Here is a 21,854-nt window from a genome sequence, read left to right as displayed (position 1 = left end):
CCCCGTACTTCACTGCCAACTGGTTCTAGAACTGATTGGAACATTTTGAGCCAGATTCTAATTGGAATTTCGATTTTGATGTTCCTTTTAATGGCATAGAATTCTCTTCTTGCTTTGTCTCTCAGCTCATTCACAGCCATGTGAAAGCTACCTGTGTTGCTGATATTTAGTCCTAGATATGTGTAGTTTCACAGCCATGTGAAAGCTACCTGTGTTGCTGATATTTAGTCCTAGATATGTGTAGTTTTTGGTGAGTTCTAATAGAACTGTGTCCAAATAGAATTTATATTTGTCATCCTGATTTCCGGACCTTTTTTGGAATATCGTTATATTTGTTTGTTTTTTTAGGTTAACGGTCAGAGTCCAGGTCTGACAGAACCTGTGGTTAAAGGTCAGAGCCCAGGTCTGACAGAACCTGTGGTTAACGGTCAGAGTCCAGGTCTGACAGAACCTGTGGTTAAAGGTCAGAGCCCAGGTCTGACAGAACCTGTGGTTAAAGGTCAGAGCCCAGGTCTGACAGAACCTGTGGTTAACGGTCAGAGTCCAGGTCTGACAGAACCTGTGGTTAACGGTCAGAGTCCAGGTCTGACAGAACCTGTGGTTAAAGGTCAGAGCCCAGGTCTGACAGAACCTGTGGTTAACGGTCAGAGCCCAGGTCTGACAGAACCTGTGGTTAACGGTCAGAGCCCAGGTCTGACAGAACCTGTGGTTAACGGTCAGAGCCCAGGTCTAACAGAACCTGTGGTTAACGGTCAGAGCCCAGGTCTGACAGAACCTGTGGTTAACGGTCAGAGCCCAGGTCTGACAGAACCTGTGGTTAACGGTCAGAGCCCAGGTCTGACAGAACCTGTGGTTAACGGTCAGAGTCCAGGTCTGACAGAACCTGTGGTTAACGGTCAGAGCCCAGGTCTGACAGAACCTGTGGTTAACGGTCAGAGCCCAGGTCTGACAGAACCTGTGGTTAAAGGTCAGAGCCCAGGTCTGACAGAACCTGTGGTTAAAGGTCAGAGCCCAGGACTGACAGAACCTGTGGTTAACGGTCAGAGCCCAGGTCTGACAGAACCTGTGGTTAACGGTCAGAGCCCAGGTCTGACAGAACCTGTGGTTAACGGTCAGAGCCCAGGTCTGACAGAACCTGTGGTTAACGGTCAGAGCCCAGGTCTGACAGAACCTGTGGTTAACGGTCAGAGCCCAGGTCTGACAGAACCTGTGGTTAACGGTCAGAGCCCAGGTCTAACAGAACCTGTGGTTAAAGGTCAGAGCCCAGGTCTGACAGAACCTGTGGTTAACGGTCAGAGCCCAGGTCTGACAGAACCTGTGGTTAACGGTCAGAGCCCAGGTCTGACAGAACCTGTGGTTAACGGTCAGAGCCCAGGTCTGACAGAACCTGTGGTTAACGGTCAGAGCCCAGGTCTGACAGAACCTGTGGTTAACGGTCAGAGCCCAGGTCTAACAGAACCTGTGGTTAACGGTCAGAGCCCAGGTCTGACAGAACCTGTGGTTAACGGTCAGAGCCCAGGTCTGACAGAACCTGTGGTTAACGGTCAGAGCCCAGGTCTGACAGAACCTGTGGTTAACGGTCAGAGCCCAGGTCTGACAGAACCTGTGGTTAACGGTCAGAGCCCAGGTCTGACAGAACCTGTGGTTAACGGTCAGAGCCCAGGTCTGACAGAACCTGTGGTTAACGGTCAGAGCCCAGGTCTGACAGAACCTGTGGTATACGGTCAGAGCCCAGGTCTGACAGAACCTGTGGTTAACGGTCAGAGCCCAGGTCTGACAGAACCTGTGGTTAACGGTCAGAGCCCAGGTCTGACAGAACCTGTGGTTAACGGTCAGAGCCCAGGTCTGACAGAACCTGTGGTTAACGGTCAGAGCCCAGGTCTGACAGAACCTGTGGTTAACGGTCAGAGCCCAGGTCTGACAGAACCTGTGGTTAAAGGTCAGAGCCCAGGTCTGACAGAACCTGTGGTTAACGGTCAGAGCCCAGGTCTGACAGAACCTGTGGTTAACGGTCAGAGCCCAGGTCTGACAGAACCTGTGGTTAAAGGTCAGAGCCCAGGTCTGACAGAACCTGTGGTTAAAGGTCAGAGCCCAGGTCTGACAGAACCTTTGGTTAACGGTCAGAGCCCAGGTCTGACAGAACCTGTGGTTAACGGTCAGAGCCCAGGTCTGACAGAACCTGTGGTTAACGGTCAGAGCCCAGGTCTGACAGAACCTGTGGTTAACGGTCAGAGTCCAGGTCTGACAGAACCTGTGGTTAACGGTCAGAGCCCAGGTCTGACAGAACCTGTGGTTAACGGTCAGAGCCCAGGTCTGACAGAACCTGTGGTTAACGGTCAGAGCCCAGGTCTGACAGAACCTGTGGTTAACGGTCAGAGCCCAGGTCTGACAGAACCTGTGGTTAAAGGTCAGAGCCCAGGTCTGACAGAACCTGTGGTTAACGGTCAGAGCCCAGGTCTGACAGAACCTGTGGTTAACGGTCAGAGCCCAGGTCTGACAGAACCTGTGGTTAACGGTCAGAGCCCAGGTCTGACAGAACCTGTGGTTAACGGTCAGAGCCCAGGTCTGACAGAACCTGTGAAGACGATCTAGGTGCTGCTGTAACCCCTCTTTAGTGGGAGACAGCAGCACCAGGTAATCTCTGTCTACAGCAGACACTTGATTTCAGTGTTGTGTCGGGTGAGACCAGTTGCTGCCGATTCTTCTAATGTTTTTGCCAATTCATTAATGTAGATGTTAAATAGTGTTGGACTTGTTGGGCAGCCCTGTTTCACTCCCCGTCCCTGAGAGAAGAAGTCTGTTTGCCTGTTGTTAATTCATTAATGTAGATGTTAAATAGTGTTGGACTTATTGGGCAGCCCTGTTTCACTCCCCGTCCCTGAGAGAAGAAGTCTGTTTGCTTGTTGTTAATTCATTAATGTAGATGTTAAATAGTGTTGGACTTATTGGGCAGCCCTGTTTCACTCCCCGTCCCTGAGAGAAGAAGTCTGTTTGTTGTTGTTAATTCATTAATGTAGATGTTAAATAGTGTTGGACTTGTTGGGCAGCCCTGTTTCACTCCCCGTCCCTGAGAGAAGAAGTCTGTTTGCCTGTTGTTAATTCATTAATGTAGATGTTAAATAGTGTTGGACTTATTGGGCAGCCCTGTTTCACTCCACGTCCCTGAGAGAAGAAGTCTGTTGGCTTGTTGTTAATTCATTAATGTAGATGTTAAATAGTGTTGGACTTATTGGGCAGCCCTGTTTCACTCCCCGTCCCTGAGAGAAGAAGTCTGTTTGCGTGTTGTTAATTCATTAATGTAGATGTTAAATAGTGTTGGACTTATTGGGCAGCCCTGTTTCACTCCACGTCCCTGAGAGAAGAAGTCTGTTTGTTGTTGTTAATTCATTAATGTAGATGTTAAATAGTGTTGGACTTATTGGGCAGCCCTGTTTCACTCCCCGTCCCTGAGAGAAGAAGTCTGTTTGTTGTTGTTAATTCATTAATGTAGATGTTAAATAGTGTTGGACCTTTTGGGCAGCCCTGTTTCACTCCCCGTCCCTGAGAGAAGAAGTCTGTTTGCTTGTTGCCAATTTTAACCACACATTTGTTTTTAGTGTACATTGATTTAATAAAATCACATGTTTTCCCTCCAATACCACTTTCTATTAGTTTATAAAAAAATACCTTCGTGGCAAATTGATTCAAATGCTTTCTTGAAATCTACAAAACACGAGTAGATTTTGCATTTGTTTTGGTTTACTTGTTTATCAATTAGTGTGGAGGCTGTAAATGTGGTCTGTTGTACGATCATTTAAAAAAAAATCCAATCTGGCTTCTGCTCAGGACGTTGTGTTTGTCAAGGAAATGATGTAGTCTGCTACTTATAATACTGCAGAGAATTTTCCCCAATTTGCTGTTCACGCAAATTCCTCTGTAATTATTTGGGTCAAATTTGTCTCCATTTTTATAGATTGGTGTGATCAATCCCTGGTTCCAAATATCGGGGGAAATACCTGCAGTGAGGATAATGTTGAAGAGTTTGAGCCAATTTGAATTTGTGGTCTGTATATTTGATCATTTCATTTAAAATACCATCAGCACCACAGGCCTTTTGGGGTTGGAGAGTGCGTAGTTTTTCCAATAGTTCTTCTTCTGTAATTGGGGTATCCACAGGATTCTGATAGTCTTTGACTGCTGATTCAAGGATTTGTCATTTTTCTTGTTTATCTTTTTGTTCTGGGCTCTTTGTTATATTGCTGTAGAGGTTTGCTAAGTGATTTCTCCACATATCCCCATCCTGGAGAGCCAGTTCCTCATGATGAGGTGTGTTTAATTTATTCCAATTCTCCCAGAAGTGATTCTGTTTGATTCTATGGATTCCTCAATTCCATCCAGCTGATTTCTAATGTTCTGTTCCTTTGTTCTTAGGGTGTGTTTGTATTGCTTCAGTGTTTCCCCCTATTGAAGGTGTATATTGTTGTTGTCTGGTTCTCTGTTTTTGATTATATATATTTCTCAATGACTTTCTTAGATTTTTGCAATCATTATCAAACCATTTTTCATTATCTGTTATTTCTGGTTTGCTCTTATGCTTCTTTAAATTAGCCAAGGAGGCTAATTTGTCAAATATAAAGTTTGTTACAAACGGCCAAATTTACACCTTCGTTGCTGAAGGAGAATATTAAGGCTAAAAAGTTGTCCAGGAGAGATTGTATTTTTTGGCTACTAATTGCTTTTTGGTAGATGTCTGTACTGTTTGCACTCCATCTATAGGCCTGTTTTGTACCATGTCATTCATTTGGCTGTGATGCTTCATGGTTGGGTTCTGCTCTTCTCAGATACACTGTGATTTTACTGTGGTCTGAGAGAGGTGTTAGTGGGCTGACTGTGAAGGCTCTGAGAGAGGTGTTAGTGGGCTGACTGTGAAGGCTCTGAGAGAGGTGTTAGTGGGCTGACTGTGAAGGCTCTGAGAGAGGTGTTAGTGGGCTGACTGTGAAGGTTCTGAGAGAGGTGTTAGTAGGCTGACTGAAGGCTCTGAGAGAGGTGTTAGTGGGCTGACTGTGAAGGCTCTGAGAGAGGTGTTAGTGGGCTGACTGTGAAGGCTCTGAGAGAGATGTTAGTGGGTTGACTGTGAAGGCTCTGAGAGAGGTGTTAGTGGGCTGACTGTAAACGCTCTGAGAGAGGTGTTAGTGGGCTGACTGTGAAAGCTATGAGAGAGGTGTTAGTGGGCTGACTGTGAAGGCTCTGAGAGAGATGTTAGTGGGTTGACTGTGAAGGCTCTGAGAGAGGTGTTAGTGGGCTGACTGTGAAGGCTCTGAGAGAGGTGTTAGTGGGCTGACTGTGAAGGCTCTGAGAGAGATGTTAGTGGGTTGACTGTGAAGGCTCTGAGAGAGGTGTTAGTGGGCTGACTGTAAACGCTCTGAGAGAGGTGTTAGTGGGCTGACTGTGAAGGCTCTGAGAGAGGTGTTAGTGGGCTGACTGTGAAGGCTCTGAGAGAGGTGTCAGTGGGCTGACTGTGAAGGCTCTGAGAGAGGTGTTAGTGGGTTGACTGTGAAGGCTCTGAGAGAGGTGTTAGTGGGCTGACTGTGAAGGCTCTGAGAGAGGTGTTAGTGGGCTGACTGTGAAGGCTCTGAGAGAGGTGTTAGTGGGCTGACTGTGAAGGCTCTGAGAGACTCTGGATTTAGGTCGGTGAGGAAGTAGTCTACAGTGCTGCTGCCAAGGGATGAGCTGTAGGTGTACCGACCAAAAGAGTCCCCTCTCAGCCTACCATTGACTATGTACAGACCCAGTGTTCGACAGAGCTGTAGGTGTACCTACCAAAAGAGTCCCCTCTCAGCCTACCATTGACTATGTACAGACCCAGTGTCCCACAGAGCTGTAGGTGTACCTACCAGAAGAGTCCCCTCTCAGCCTACCATTGACTATGTACAGACCCAGTGTTCCACAGAGCTGAAGGTGTACCGACCAAAAGAGTCCCCCCTCAGCCTACCATTGACTATGTACAGACCCAGTGTTCCACAGAGCTTCACGAGCTGTACTCCGTTTTTGTTTTTCACTTTGTCATAGTTGTTTCTATGGGGATATGTGGGGAGGGAAAGGTTGTTGCTTCCTGGTAGGTGTTTATCCCCATGACTGTTAATAGTGTCTTGTTCTTCTGCTGTTCTAGCATTCAGGTCTCCACAGACCAGGACGTTGCCTTGGGCCTGAAAGTGACTCATCTCTCCCTCTAGAATGGAGAAACTCTCTTCATTGAAGTAGGGTGACTCTGAGGGGGGAATGTACAGTGGGGCAAAAAAGGTTGTGGACAGGTGTCTTTTATACTGATAACAAGTTCAAACAGGTGCCATTAATACAGGTAACGAGTGGAGGACAGAGGAGCCTCTTAAAGAAGAAGTTACAGGTCTGTGAGAGCCAGAAATCTTGCTTGTTTGGAGGTGACCAAATACTTATTTTCCACCATAATTTGCAAATAAATTCATTAAAAATCCTACAATGTGATTTTCTGGATTTTTTTTCTCATTTTGTCCGTCATAGTTGAAGTGTACCGATGATGAAAATTACAGGCCTCTCTCATATTTTTAAGTGGGAGAACTTGCACAATTGGTGGCTGACTAAATACTTTTTTGCCCCACTGTATGTGGCACAGAGGAAGACGTTTTTATCTGTCAAGATGGTCTCCTTGTTGATTTTTAACGAGATAAAGAATTCTCCTGTTTTGATCAATTCGATTGAATAAATTAGTTAAGATTTATACCATATTAGCATTCCCCCTGTGTCTCTACCCTGTCCTGAGTCTCTGCCCTGTCCCGAGTCTCTGCCCTGTCCCGAGTCTCTGCCCTGTCCCGAGTCTCTGCCCTGTCCCTAGTCTCTGCCCTGTCCCTAGTCCCTGCCCTGTCCTGAGTCTCTGCCCTGTCCTGAGTCTCTGCCCGGTCCTGAGTCTCTGCCCGGTCCTGAGTCTCTGCCCGGTCCTGAGTCTCTGCTCGGTCCTGAGTCTCTGCCCTGTCCTGAGTCTCTGCCCAGTCCCGAGTCACTGCCCGGTCCCGAGTCTCTGCCCTGTCCCGAGTCTCTGCCCTGTCCCGAGTCTCTGCCCTGTCCCGAGTCTCTGCCCTGTCCCGAGTCTCTGCCCTGCCCCGAGTCTCTGCCCTGTGTGATTCCTTTTAATTTAGTGGTTGGTATGATTATCTCCCTATAACCTAGTGGACAGCCAGTGGAAACATCACCTCTGCACCATGTTTCCTGTAGTACTACAATATCAACATCATCCATTTCTTTCAGGAAGTCTGGGTTCCTGCTCTTTAGTCCAGAAGCAAAGGACTTCAATCCTTCTAAATTCCAACATGCAACGTAAAAAGATTTCATAACTTGTTTTTCTTTTTTTCTTAACCTTCAAGATGAGACAAACACTCACAATCCAACAAGAACTATTAAAATAGGATTTTTAAATTAAAGTAAACTCTTATTATGCAAATGTGATTTGTTTATAAGTTAAGATATAATTTGTGCCATGTCACTTGGGTGGGTGTAGTGTGAGGATGGTGGAGTTCTTGTGCTCATCTTACCGTGACCCTCGGCCTATCACATGTGAGCATCCATGACCCTCGGCCTATCACATGTGAGCATAGTAGACTCAGCATTTGTTTAATGTCACTCATTTGGTTGGTGGGGGCTGGGCCAGTTGCTCCTCTCACAGCCTGTGCGTAGCTCTGCCTGCTGGGCTGCTCTCTCTCTGTGTCTGTCTGTCTGTCTGTCTGTCTGTCTGTCTGTCTGTCTTCTGTCCTCTCTCTTCTCTCCTCTCTCTCCTCTCTCTCTTCTCTCCTCTCTCTCTTCTCTCCTCTCTCTTCTCTCCTCTCTCTTCTCTCCTCTCCTCTTTCTCTCTCTCTCTCTCTTCTCTCCTCTCTCCTCTCTCCTCTCTCCTCTCTCTTCTCTCTTCTCTCCTCTCTCCTCTCTCTTCTCTCCTCTCTCCTCTCTCTTCTCTCCTCTCTCTTCTCTCTTCTCTCTTCTCTCTTCTCTCTTCTCTCCTCTCTCCTCTCTCTCTCTCTCTCTCTCTCTCTCTCTCTCTCTCTCTCTCTCTCTCTCTCTCTCTCTGTGTGTCTCTGTCTCTGTGTCTCTGTCTCTGTCTCTGTCTCTGTCTCTCTGTCTGTGTCAAATATCCCAATGAACGCCCCACCTCCCAGTGACATAGACTTTTAAGAATGGAGAGGTCTTCTCGTGGTCCCGCCCCTCTCCCCCCTCCATCTTTTTTTTCTTCTTTAAAGCTGGTTTTTATTGGTCATATTATGGTCTGTAGCAGTGGCTGCATCCATGGAGACGGGCAAGGCACTAGCCACCATTTAAATATGCAGGTCTTCATTCCTCAATCGTTTCAAGTCCTGTTACCATGACAGGAACAGGAACAGGTCTACCTCCGACAGCCACATCCTCCCTTCCAGAGCGTCTGCTCTCTCTGCTGCTGCCGCTGAGAGACGTCCCTGTTGACCAGAGAACTCTATTCCATATGGGCCCTACTGAAAAGTAGGGTGGATTTGGGACGCAGTTCCCTCTCTCTCTTAATCCTTTTTATCTACCTGTAATGATTGTTTAAACTAAATTAATATATTGCCTTTTCTCCGCAGCAGTGCGCTCCCCTCCTCCCTTCTTCCTTCTCATTTTATGAAGCAAACTCCAATCCAGGGGGGGGGGACTCCAATCCAGGGGGGGGCACTTCCAGTTTAACTCCAGAATATCTTTCATGGCTGAGCACGTCTCCGTTTTGAAAAACATATTAGAAGGACTATTAAAACTCTTGAGGTTCCTCCTGAATGCTGATGCATGTCTCTGTCTCTCTGACTGACTGAAACATCCCACTTCCAAATGACTGTCTTCAACAGGGAACCGAACACTAGGTTCTGCCATTACTCACTTCTTTAGTTTGGTTTGTGGTTGTGTTTTGTTTAAACTCCTTTGCTAGCTTATCAATACATTGATTGATTTCTGTGTGGCTGTGATGAATAGGCTGCTATTTGTCTTGACTCTTCGTCTGGAGATAAAAAACACAGAGAACAAAATGCAAAACACAAAGCGCAATTTAAATCCAAACCACCAAAAGTGAATAATATTTGCATTAATTCAAGTTAGTGGTCGTGGACCAGTCTGCAAGACAAATGTGTGTCCACTACATCAACGCTGATGTGTCCTTTAAACCAAATGATAAAGAAGCATTTCCACACGTCTTTTCTCCCGGGAAAATACTGTTCGTTTATGTAGATTTATGTAGATTTAGCTAATGGAACTGCCTGCATAGAGAGCAGAGGAGGCTGGTGGGAGGAGCTTTATGAGGTAATAGAGAGCAGAGGAGGCTGGTGGGAGGAACTTTATGAGGTAATAGAGAGCAGAGGAGGCTGGTGGGAGGAGCTTTGAAGTAATAGAGAGCAGAGGAGGCTGGTGAGAGGAGCTTTATGAGGTAATAGAGAGCAGAGGAGGCTGGTGGGAGGAGCTTTGAAGTAATAGAGAGCAGAGGAGGCTGGTGGGAGGAGCTTTGAGGTAATAGAGAGCAGAGGAGGCTGGTGGGAGGAGCTTTGAGGGAGCAGAGGAGGCTGGTGGGAGGAGCTTTGAGGTAATAGAGAGCAGAGGAGGCTGGTGGGAGGAGCTTTGAGGTAATAGAGAGCAGAGGAGGTTGGTGGGAGGAGCTTTATGAGGTAATAGAGAGCAGAGGAGGCTGGTGGGAGGAGCTTTGAGATAATAGAGAGCAGAGGAGGTTGGTGGGAGGAGCTTTATGAGGTAATAGAGAGCAGAGGAGGCTGGTGGGAGGAGCTTTGAAGTAATAGCGAGCAGAGGAGGCTGGTGGGGGGAGCTTTGAGGTAATAGAGAGCAGAGGAGGCTGGTGGGAGGAGCTTTGAAGTAATAGAGAGCAGAGGAGGCTGGTGGGAGGAGCTTTATGAGGTAATAGAGAGCAGAGGAGGCTGGTGGGAGGAGCTTTGAAGTAATAGAGAGCAGAGGAGGCTGGTGGGGGGAGCTTTGAGGTAATAGAGAGCAGAGGAGGCTGGTGGGAGGAGCTTTGAGGGAGCAGAGGAGGCTGGTGGGAGGAGCTTTGAGGTAATAGAGAGCAGAGGAGGCTGGTGGGAGGAGCTTTGAGGTAATAGAGAGCAGAGGAGGCTGGTGGGAGGAGCTTTGAGGGAGCAGAGGAGGCTGGTGGGAGGAGCTTTGAAGTAATAGAGAGCAGAGGAGGCTGGTGGGAGGAACTTTGAGGTAATGGCTGGAATGGAATTAATGGAACGGTACCAAACGTTTCCTTTTTAAAATTTTTTAACTTTACCCCCTTTTCTCCCCAATTTCATGGTATCCCATTGTTAGTAGCTACTATCTTGTTTCATCGCTACAACTCCGTACGGGCTCAGGAGAGACGAAGGTCAAAAGCCATGCGTCCTCCGATACACAACCCAACCAAGCCGCACTGCTTCTTAACACAGCGCCCTCCAACCCGGAAGCCAGCCGCACCAATGTGTCGGAGGAAACACCGTGCACCTGGCAACCTGGTTAGCGCGCACTGCGCCCGACCCTCCACAGGAGTCGCTGGTGCGCGATGAGACAACGATATCCCTACCGACCAAACCCTCCCTAACCCGGACGACGCTGCCGGCCAATTGTTTGTCGGCTGTCTTTGGTGGCACAGATAGCACTGCGATGCAGTGCCCCTGACCACTGCGCCACCTGGGAGGCCCCGGAAAAACGCATGTTTAACTCCGTTTCATTGGTTGCAATCCAACCATTTAGAATGAGCCTGTCCTCCTTTAGCTCCTCCCACCAGCCTCCTGTGATGGAGATAAGTGATCAATTCAAGGAGACTTAGTTAGATGCATGGAAAGGAATTTCTAGACTATGGTGATAAGGAATGTGACTGACTATACAACTTGTAGAGGTGTGTGTGCGTGCGTGCGTGCGTGCGTGATAAATAGGTGTTTTTGCAACTAAAAAAAAAACAGAATCTAATGAGAGCATTCTTGTTATTATTCAGTCCGTACTTCACTAGCTAACTCATCTCCCACCTTGTATTTGCCTGTGTGTGTGTGTGTGTGTGTGTTATTATTCAGTCCATACTTCACTAGCTAACTCATCTCCCACCTTGTATTTGTGTGTGTGTGTGTGTGTGTGTGTGTGTGTGATTATTCAGTCCGTACTTCACTAGCTAACTCATTTCCCACCTTGTATTTGTGTGTGTGTGTGTGTGTGTGTGTGTGTGTGATTATTCAGTCCGTACTTCACTAGCTAACTCATCTCCCACCTTGTATTTGAATCCTGTGTTAATCCTAATCTACAAAGAGGATGGAAGCAGGATGAGGCAGCAGTCAGCGTTGAGGATTTCCTGTCTGTCTCCTAACCCTCCCACTCGCCTGCCGTTGAGCTCAGCTCACACTGAGTCCCAAATGACACGCTAGTCCATATGTAGTGCCCTACTTTTAACCCGAGCTCAGGTTTAAAGTAGGGCACGATGTTAGGGAACAAGCTGCCATTTAGGACAGCAGCCTGAGAGACGAGGCTGCCGCGGTGTTGGCTGAGTGATGAGTTGGGGGTCTTAACCTGCAGACTGGGGTTCGGAGCTGCTCGCCATATCTTCCCTCGCCACATTTCACCCCCACCACACCTCTAGTGCATCCCAAACGGCACCCTATTCCCGACATAGTGCACTAAATATGACCAGGGCCCATATGGCACTCATACAAGCCCAGGTCAAAGATAGTAAAACTATGTAGGGAATAGGGTGCCATTTTGGACAGAAATCCTGCAAGCCTGTCTTCCACAATACCCTCCAATCCCTGTTAAATAGGGGATGGATCTGATTATATAGTGTAGAGTAGACAAAGCCTTCGCACCAATTAGCCTGCTGTACAGAGTTGAAGCTGTTATTTATGACAGTCCTCTCTCGCTTTGTCTCTCTCTCTCTCTCTCTCTCTCGTCTCTCTCTCTCTCCTCATCTCGCGCTCTCTCTTTTCCTCTCTCTCTCATCATCTTTCTCTCTCGCTCTCTCTCTCTCTAATCATCTTTCTCTCTCCTCTCTCATCATCTTTCTCTCTCCTCATCTCTCTTCCTCTCGCTCTCTCTTATCATCTTTCTCTCTCCTCTCGCTCTCTCTTTTTCTCTCTCTCTCTCATCATCTTTCTCTCCTCTCTCTCATCTTTCTCTCCCCTCATCTCTCTCATTCTCTCACACTCTCTCTCTCTAACTCACCTACCTAAGGCAAAGAGTTTTGACGCACACAACCTTTAATCTCATCTCACTGCAGAGTCCCAACACCACCAGTCTTTAATCTCATCTCACTGCAGAGTCCCAACACCACCAGTCTTTAATCTCATCTCACTGCAGAGTCCCAACACCACCAGTCTTTAATCTCATCTCACTGCAGAGTCCCAACACCACCAGTCTCCTCTGACTGCAGAGCCCCAACACCACCAACCTCCTCTCACTGCAGAGTCCCAACACCCACCAATCTCCTCTGACTGCAGAGCCCCAACACCACCAGTCTTTAATCTCATCTCACTGCAGAGTCCCAACACCACCAGTCTTTAATCTCATCTCACTGCAGAGTCCCAACACCCACCAATCTCCTCTGACTGCAGAGCCCCAACACCACCAACCTCCTCTCACTGCAGAGTCCCAACACCACCAGTCTTTAATCTCATCTCACTGCAGAGTCCCAACACCACCAGTCTTTAATCTCATCTCACTGCAGAGTCCCAACACCACCAGTCTTTAATCTCATCTCACTGCAGAGTCCCAACACCCACCAATCTCCTCTGACTGCAGAGCCCCAACACCACCAACCTCCTCTCACTGCAGAGTCCCAACACCCACCAACCTCCTCTCACTGCAGAGTCCCAACACCCACCAGTCTCCTCTGACTGCAGAGCCCCAACACCACCAACCTCCTCTCACTGCAGAGTCCCAACACCCACCAACCTCCTCTCACTGCAGAGTCCCAACACCCACCAGTCTTTGCACCAATCAGCAGTCTAAGAAAGGAAACAGGAACTAAATGAGAGGGGAGTCTTCATGGTTACCATGGTTACCATTCATGTTATATTTCTCCAAACAGGCTGAACTGTGCTTCTCTTTTAGCTCCTCTGTTAATTACAGCATGTTTAGACGCGGTGCAATCGAAGAGGTCAACGTCATTTAGAAACCTGATACGGGTGAGAAGGAGTTAGAACTGCATACACACGCTGTACGTGTGTGTGTGTGTGTGTGTGTGTGTGTGTGTGTGTGTGTGTGTGTGTGTGTGTGTGTGTGTGTGTGTGTGTGTGTGTGTGTGTGTGTGTGTGTGTGTGTGTGTGTGTGTGTGTGTGTGTGTGTGAATGTGTGTGTGTGTGAATGTGTGTGTGTGTGAATGTGTGTGTGTGTGTTAATGTGTGTGTGTGTTAATGTATGTGTTAGTTTGTGTTAGTGTGTGTTAGTTTGTGTTTGTGTTTGTGTGTGTGTGTTAGTGTGTTAGTGTGTGTTAGTATGTGTTAGTTTGTGTTAGTGTGTGTTTGTGTGTGTGTATTAGTGTGGGTGTGGGTGTGTGTTAGTGGGTGTGTGTTAGTGTGTGTGTGTGTGTGTGTGTGAGAGAGGTGGGCCTCTGGGGGTGTTACAAGGGAGAATATCATTAGTTATTCGATTATTAAGGAATCTAATGCATCACTAATTATTACAGAGCAATTAACACCATCCTGCCATTCAGTGACTCTGTATTCAGGGGGGAATAAATCAAAGCAGAAAGTAATATTTCTGTTGTTAATCTTTTCCGTAGGTCGAAACACTCTGAGGCACGGTCCTGTAGCCTAGCCTAGCCGCACTCCTGTCAACATTAACATGCCATGTTTCCCCTCCAGCTGTCGGTGTTCGTGGTAAAGGAGAGGAGTACCATGTTAATATTTGATTCCTTGAGTAATCACTGTCGTCGTCGTCGTCGTCCCCCCACCCCACCCAATGTTGCCTCTAAGTGTGTATAATTAATGGTTGCGCTGCAGGCAAACACTTAAATATAGGACCGTTTTGTCCTAATTATAGACTTTTCTCTTTTGGTTTAAGTGAAAGCCTTTTACTAGCGGAGATGATTACTAATGCTGTTATATTGACTGTGGACCATTTACTGGCCCCGTCGGCCAATATGCTAATACACTAATATGCGAATGCTAATATGCATATGCTAATACGCTAACATGCTAATGCTAACATGCTAATGCTAACATGCTAATGCTAATATGCTAATGCTAACATGCTAATGCTAACATGCTAATGCTAATATGCTAATGCTAATATGATATTGGGATGCAGTTTCCTGTATTTAAAAAAAAAAAAAAAAAAAAATTGTAATAGCTCTTTGATACCATAAGTGCAGGTATTGCTGCAAAGTCAGATGTGTAAGTGCTCTTGTACAACATACTAATAACACATAATATAAAGTTGTTTTTAAATGTTAGTGTTTCTAGAGCTGAATTATGGATTGCGTTGATGATGAAAACTAATCAATGATGATTAGTTATCTTTATTGGAGAAATATTGGACTAATATATAGACCTATAAAATAATATTGTACCTTTTTTTTATTTTTTATATTCGCTAATATCCACCAACCTGTACATAATGCTCCAAACATTAGATAGCAAGCATTATAGATTGTAGCCTAGTGGTTAGAGCGTTGGACTAGTAACCGAAAGGTTGCAAGATCGAATCCCAGAGCTGACAAGGTACAAATCTGTTGTTCTGCCCATGAACAAGGCAGTGGCCTGCCCTGTAGATGGCAGGCCATCGTTGAAAATATGAATTAACTGACTTGTCTAGTTAAATAAAGGTAAAATAAAAAAATAAAAGAATTGTCTTTGTAGATTTTTCGTTCCAACCGCCGTGTCTACACAGGTGAACGGATGATCCCACCGTGAAGCATGGAGGGTGATGGTGTGGTTCCCACCATGAAGCATGGAGGAGGAGGTGTGATGGTGTGGTTCCCACCGTGAAGCTTGGAGGAGGAGGTGTGATGGTGTGGTTCCCACCGTGAAGCATGGAGGAGGAGGTGTGATGGTGTGGTTCCCACCATGAAGCATGGAGGAGGAGATGTGATGGTGCTTTTCTGGTGACATCATGATTTATTTAGAATTCAAGGCACACCAAGAAGAAGAGTGATGGAGTGCTGCATCAGAAAACCTGGCCTCCACAATCAGCTGACCTCAATCAAATTGAGATGGTTTGGGATGAGTTGGATGAGTGAAAGAAAAGCAGCCAACAAGTGCTCAGCATATGTGGGAACTCCTTCAAGACTGTTGGAAAAGCATTCCTCATGAAGCTGGTTGAGAGAATTTTATTTATTTATTTCACCTTTATTTAACCAGGTAGGCAAGTTGAGAACAAGTTCTCATTTACAATTGCGACCTGGCCAAGATAAAGCAAAGCAGTTCGACACATACAACAACACAGAGTTACACATGGAGTAAAACAAACATACAGTCAATAATTCTACATACAATGTGAGCAAGTGAGGTGAGGTGAGATAAGGGAGGTAAAGGCAAAAAAAAGGCCATGGTGGAGAAGTAAATACAATATAGCAAGTAAAACAATGGAATGGTACATTTGCAGTGGAAGAATGTGCAAAGTAGAAATATAAATAATGGGGTGTAAAGGAGCACAATCTATAAATACAGTAGGGGAAGGTAGTTGTTTGGGATAAATTATAGATGGGCTATGTACAGGTGCAGTAATCTGTGAGCTGCTCTGACAGCTGGTGCTTAAAGCTAGTGAGGGAGATGTGAGTCTCCAGTTTCAGAGATTTTTGTAGTTTGTTCCAGTCATTGGCAGCAGAGAACTGGAAGGAGAGGCGGCCAAAGGAAGAATTGGTTTTGGGGGTGACCAGAGAGATATACCTGCTGGATGGCGTGCTACAGGTGGGTGCTGCTATGGTGACCAGCGAGCTGAGATAAGGGGGGACTTTACCTAGCAAGGTCTTGTAGATGACCTGGAGCCAGTGGATTTGGCGACGAGTATGAAGGCGAGGGCCAGCCAACGAGAGTGTACAGGTCGCAGTGGTGGGTAGTATATGGGGCTTTGGTGACAAAACGGATTGCACTGTGATAGACTGCATCCAATTTATTGAGTAGGGTATTAGAGGCTATTTTGTAAATTACATCGTCGAGGATCGCTAGGATGGTCAGTTTTACAAGGGTATGTTTGGCAGCATGAGTGAAGGATGCTTTGTTGCGAAATAGGAAGCAGATTCTTGATTTAATTATGGATTGGAGATGCTTAATGTGAGTCTGGAAGGAGAGTTTACAGTCTAGCCCAGACACCTAGGTATTTGTAGTTGTCCACATATTCTAAGTCAGAACCGTCCAGAGTAGTGATGTTGGACAGGCGGGTAGGTGCAGGTAGCGATTGGTTGAAGAGCATGCATTTAGTTTTACTTGTATTTAAGAGCAATTGGAGGCCACGGAAGGAGAGTTGTATGGCATTGAAGCTTGCCTGGAGGGTTGTTAACACAGTGTCCAAAGAAGGGCCAGAAGTATACAGAATGGTGTCGTCTGCGTAGAGGTGGATCAGAGAATCACCAGCAGCAAGAGCGACATCTACATGAGTCCATATGTGTTGTTTCATAGTTGATGTCTTCACTATTATTCTACAATGTAGAAAATGTTAAAAATAAAGAAAACCCCTTGAATGAGTAGGTGTCCTAACGTTTGACTGGTACTGTGTATATCTTGCTATGTCTCACTCTCACTCTCTCTAGCTCTCTACAGTATATCTATCTATCTCTCTATCAATTCAAAGTGCTTTATTGGCATGAGAAACGTGTTTACATGACCAAAGCAAGTGGAATAGACAATAAACAAGGGAAATAAACATTTATACTTACAAAGATTGCATCTCTCTCTCTCCCCAGCTCTCTCTCTCTCCCCAGCTCTCTCTCACTCTCTCTCCCCAGTTCACTCTCTCTCCCCAGCTCCCTCTCTCTCCCCAGCTCTCTCTCTCTCCCCAGCTCTCTCTCTCTCCCCAGCTCACTCTCTCTCCCCAGCTCACTCTCTCTCCCCAGCTCACTCTCTCTCCCCAGCCTTCTCTCTCTCCCCAGCTCCCTCTCACTCTCTCCCCAGCTCTCTCTCTCTCCCCAGCTCCCTCTCACTCTCTCTCCCCAGCTCCCTCTCACTCTCTCTCCCCAGCTCTCTCTCTCTCCCCAGCTCTCTCTCACTCTCTCTCCCCAGCTCTCTCTCTCTCCCCAGCTCCCTCTCACTCTCTCCCCAGCTCACTATCTCTCCCCAGCTCTCTCTCTCTCCCCAGTTTCCTCTCACTCTCTCTCCCCAGCTCACTATCTCTCCCCAGCTCTCTCTCTCTCCCCAGCTCTCTCTCACTCTCTCTCCCCAGCTCCCTCTCACTCCCCAGCTCCCTCTCACTCTCTCTCCCCAGCTCACTATCTCTCCCCAGCTCTCTCTCTCTCCCCAGCTCCCTCTCACTCTCTCTCCCCAGCTCCCTCTCACTCTCTCTCCCCAGCTCTCTCAATTCAATTCAAGGGGCTTTATTGGCATGGGAAACATGTGTTAACATTGCCAAAGCAAGTGAGGTAGATAATATGCAAAAGTGAAATAAACAATAAAAATGAACAGTAAACATTACACATACAGACGTTTCAAAATAGTAAAGACATTACAAATGTCATATATTATATATATATATATATATATATATAATATATATATATATATATATATATATATATATATATATATATATATATATATATATATATATATACAGTGTTGTAACAATGTACAGATGGTTAAAGTACACAAGGGAAAATAAATAAGCATAAATATGGGTTGTATTTACAATGGTGTTTGTTCTTCACTGGTTGCCCTTTTCTTGTGGCAACAGGTCACAAATCTTGCTGCTGTGATGGCACACTGTGGAATTTCACCCAGTAGATATGGGAGTTTATCAAAATTGGGTTTGTTTTCGAATTCTTTGTGGATCTGTGTAATCTGAGGGAAATATGTCTCTCTAATATGGTCATACATTGGGCAGGAGGTTAGGAAGTGCAGCTCAGTTTCCACCTCATTTTGTGGGCAGTTAGCACATAGCCTGTCTTCTCTTGAGAGCCATGTCTGTTTATGGCGGCCTTTCTCAATAGCAAGGCTATGCTCACTAAGTTTGTACATAGTCAAAACTTTCCTTAAGTTTGGGTCAGTCACAGTGGTCAGGTATTCTGCCACTGTGTACTCTCTGTTTAGGGCCAAATAGCATTCTAGTTTGCTCTGTTTTTTTGTTAATTCGTTCCAATGTGTCAAGTAATTATCTTTTTGTTTTCTCATGATTTGGTTGGGTCTAATTGTGTTGCTGTCCTGGGGCTCTGTAGGGTGTGTTTGTGTTTGTGAACAGATCCCCAGGACCAGCTTGCATAGGGGACTCTTCTCCAGGTTAATTTCTCTGTAGGTGATGGCTTTGTTATGGAAGGTTTGTGAATCGCTTCCTTTTAGGGGGTTGTAGAATTTAACGGCTCTTTTCTGGATTTTGATAATTAGTGGGTATCGGCCTAATTCTGCTCTGCTTGCATTATTTGGTGTTCTACGTTGTACACTGAGGATATATTTGCAGAATTCTGCGTGCAGAGTCTCAATTTGGTGTTTGTCCAATTTGTGAAGTCTTGGTTGGTGAGCGGACCCTAGACCTCCCAACCATAAAGGGCAATGGGCTCTATGACTGATTCAAGTATTTTTAGTCAGATCCTAATTTGCATGTTGAAATTTATGTTCATTTTGATGGCATAGAAGGCCCTTCTTGCCTTGTCTCTCAGATCGTTCACAGCTTTGTGGAAGTTACCTGTGGCGCTGATGTTTAGGCCAAGGTATGTATAGTTTTTTGTGTGCTCTAGGGCAACAGTGTCTAGATGGAATTTGTATTTGTGGTGACTGGACCTTTTTTGGAACACCATTATTTTGGTCTTACTGAGATTTACTGTCAGGGCCCAGGTCTGACAGAATCTGTGCAGAAGATATAGGTGCTGCTGTTGGCCCTCCTTGGTTGGTGACAGAAGCACCAGATCATCAGCAAATAGTAGACACTTGACTTCAGGTTCTAGTAGGGTGAGGCCGGGTGCTGCAGACTGTTCTAGTGCCCGCGCCAATACGTTGATATACATGTTGAAGAGGGTGGGGCTTAAGCTGCATCCCTGTCTCACCCCACGACCCTGTGTTTTTTGCCCATCTTGTTGTTTGTGTACATGGATTTTATAATGTATGTTTTACCCCCAACACCACTTTCCATCACTCTCTCTCTCTCTCTCTGCATCTCTCTCTCTCTCTCTCTCTCTCTCTGCATCTCTCTGTCTCTCTCTCTCTCTCTCTGCATCTCTCTCTCTCTCTCTCTCTGCATCTCTCTCTCTCTCTCTGTCTCTCTCTCTCTCTCTGCATCTCTCTCTGTCTCCCTCTCTCTCTCTCTCTCTCTGCATCTCTCTCTGTCTCTCTCTCTCTCTCTGCATCTCTCTCTCTCTCTCTCCTCTCTCTCTCTCTCTCTCTCTCTCTCTCTCTGAATCTCTCTCTCTCTCTCTGCATCTCTCTCTCTCTCCCCAGCTCCCCCCCCCCTCTCTCTCTCTCCTCATGTTGACGTTGAATGGAGGTATCTTCCAGGGCCCTGGTCAAAAATATAGTGGCCCTAAGGGGGGGGGGGGGTGTTGCCGTTAGGGTGTAGACATTAATGTCATGTTTTCACTTGGTGATTCACCCCAATCTAACCTAGCCTGGTCATTGCCCGCTAGCCTTAACGTTCTCATTAAATGATGTTTGTCCTAATGCTCACTCTTCTTTTTGGTTTTGTCTGTCTCCACAGGCAGGTTCCACAATGCCCAAGACAAAGACAGTCATCAGACACAGAGGCTACATCCCAAATGGCACCCTAAATCCCTGGATTAGTGAACTACTTTTGACCAGCCCGCTATGGCCCCTGTCAAAGGGAGTTACATTATATAGGGATTAGCATGTTATTAGAGACTCCTCCAGAGATGGTCATCAGTCAGTCTGCTTCTGAAGACGAACGGACCCGTGCACAACGTCATACACCCCTTGATACCTAACTCACCTAGCTTCAAACCAAGGCCTTTTTTTTCGTTTTTTTGGACTAAACTATTGTTAATGTAAATATCTATATATAATTTCAGAAGAATGCTTATTTTGTGTCATAATTTTTTTTTTTATAAAGGTGAATATTGAGCAATACTATTTGAACTTCTGGGAACTTTGTTGCAATCTGCTGGATTGGCATTGCTAACTATTTTAGGGATTGAATATTATTTTCAAGGTTTGTAACACATGATTCATTTACATGAACATGAATGGAAAAAAAAAACCCAACCTCTTATTTAAGACAAATTTTTATACCTTTGAGAGAAAAAATGTGTAAATTTCTTGCATCATTGTTAGAGTAAATAAATCATTATATTCACAGTGTTGGTCTCTGTGGTGTTCTGTAATGGGGTTATGATGTCATCTTATAAATGTGTGTCGCCAATAGCACCCTTTTCCTTTATACACCCTATTCCCTATGGGACCTGGTCAAAAATAGTGCACCTTAAAGGGATTAGGGTGCCATTTCAGACACATTCAATATGATCAACTAACAGGAGTTATGATGAGAGAACGATATGAAATTGGAAAAAAAAACAGGATTCAGGTCTGTTGACAGTACAGGAGACCAGGACGAGTCCTGTAGTAGTACTAGTCAGTTACTGATGTATCAACCTGTCTGGCCTCATGTGAAGGAACAGGATTCAGGTCTGTTAACAGTACAGGAGACCAGGACGAGTCCTGTAGTAGTACTAGTCAGTTACTGATGTATCAACCTGTCTGGCCTCATGTGAAGGAACAGGATTCAGGTCTGTTAACAGTACAGGAGACCAGGACGAGTCCTGTAGTAGTACTAGTCAGTTACTGATGTATCAACCTGTCTGGCCTCATGTGAAGGAACAGGATTCAGGTCTGTTAACAGTACAGGAGACCAGGACGAGTCTGTAGCCACTAGTCAGTTACTGATGTATTCAATCTGTCTGGCCTCATGTGAAGGAACAGGATTCAGGTCTGTTAACAGTACAGGAGACCAGGACGAGTCTGTAGCCACTAGTCAGTTACTGATGTATCAACCTGTCTGGCCTCGTGAAGGAACAGGATTCAGGTCTGTTAACAGTACAGGAGACCAGGACGAGTCCTGTAGTAGTACTACTCAGTTACTGATGTATCAACCTGTCTGGCCTCATGTGAAGGAACAGGATTCAGGTCTGTTAACAGTACAGGAGACCAGGACGAGTCCTGTAGTAGTACTAGTCAGTTACTGATGTATCAACCTGTCTGGCCTCATGTGAAGGAACAGGATTCAGGTCTGTTAACAGTACAGGAGACCAGGACGAGTCTGTAGCCACTAGTCAGTTACTGATGTATTCAATCTGTCTGGCCTCATGTGAAGGAACAGGATTCAGGTCTGTTAACAGTACAGGAGACCAGGACGAGTCTGTAGCCACTAGTCAGTTACTGATGTATCAACCTGTCTGGCCTCATGTGAAGGAACAGGATTCAGGTCTGTTAACAGTACAGGAGACCAGGACGAGTCCTGTAGTAGTACTAGTCAGTTACTGATGTATCAACCTGTCTGGCCTCATGTGAAGGAACAGGATTCAGGTCTGTTAACAGTACAGGAGACCAGGACGAGTCCTGTAGCCACTAGTCAGTTAATGATGTATCAACCTGTCTGGCCTCATGTGAAGGAACAGGATTCAGGTCTGTTAACAGTACAGGAGACCAGGACGAGTCTGTAGCCACTAGTCAGTTACTGATGTATTCAACCTGTCTGGCCTCATGTGAAGGAACAGGATTCAGGTCTGTTAACAGTACAGGAGACCA

The 21,854-nt window shown here is 46.0% G+C and overlaps 1 protein-coding gene across 1 annotated transcript in view; it reads left to right on the top strand.

Moving 5' to 3' along the window:
• The window catches only part of LOC139422664 (methyl-CpG-binding domain protein 2-like), a 272,964-nt gene extending 252,555 nt beyond the window's left edge, over window positions 1-20,409 (top strand). Inside the window, exon 7 of the mRNA XM_071173840.1 lies at window positions 19,795-20,409. The gene's annotated coding sequence lies outside the window, so the exon portion shown is untranslated. The remainder of the gene's footprint in view (window positions 1-19,794) is intronic.
• The last annotated feature ends 1,445 nt before the right edge of the window (window positions 20,410-21,854 follow it).

This window comes from Oncorhynchus clarkii, chromosome 12 (genome assembly GCF_045791955.1).
Source record: "Oncorhynchus clarkii lewisi isolate Uvic-CL-2024 chromosome 12, UVic_Ocla_1.0, whole genome shotgun sequence".
Classification (NCBI taxonomy): domain Eukaryota; kingdom Metazoa; phylum Chordata; class Actinopteri; order Salmoniformes; family Salmonidae; genus Oncorhynchus; species Oncorhynchus clarkii.
Note: the sequence above shows the minus strand (reverse complement) of the source record. Positions and strands in the feature narration are given on the sequence as shown.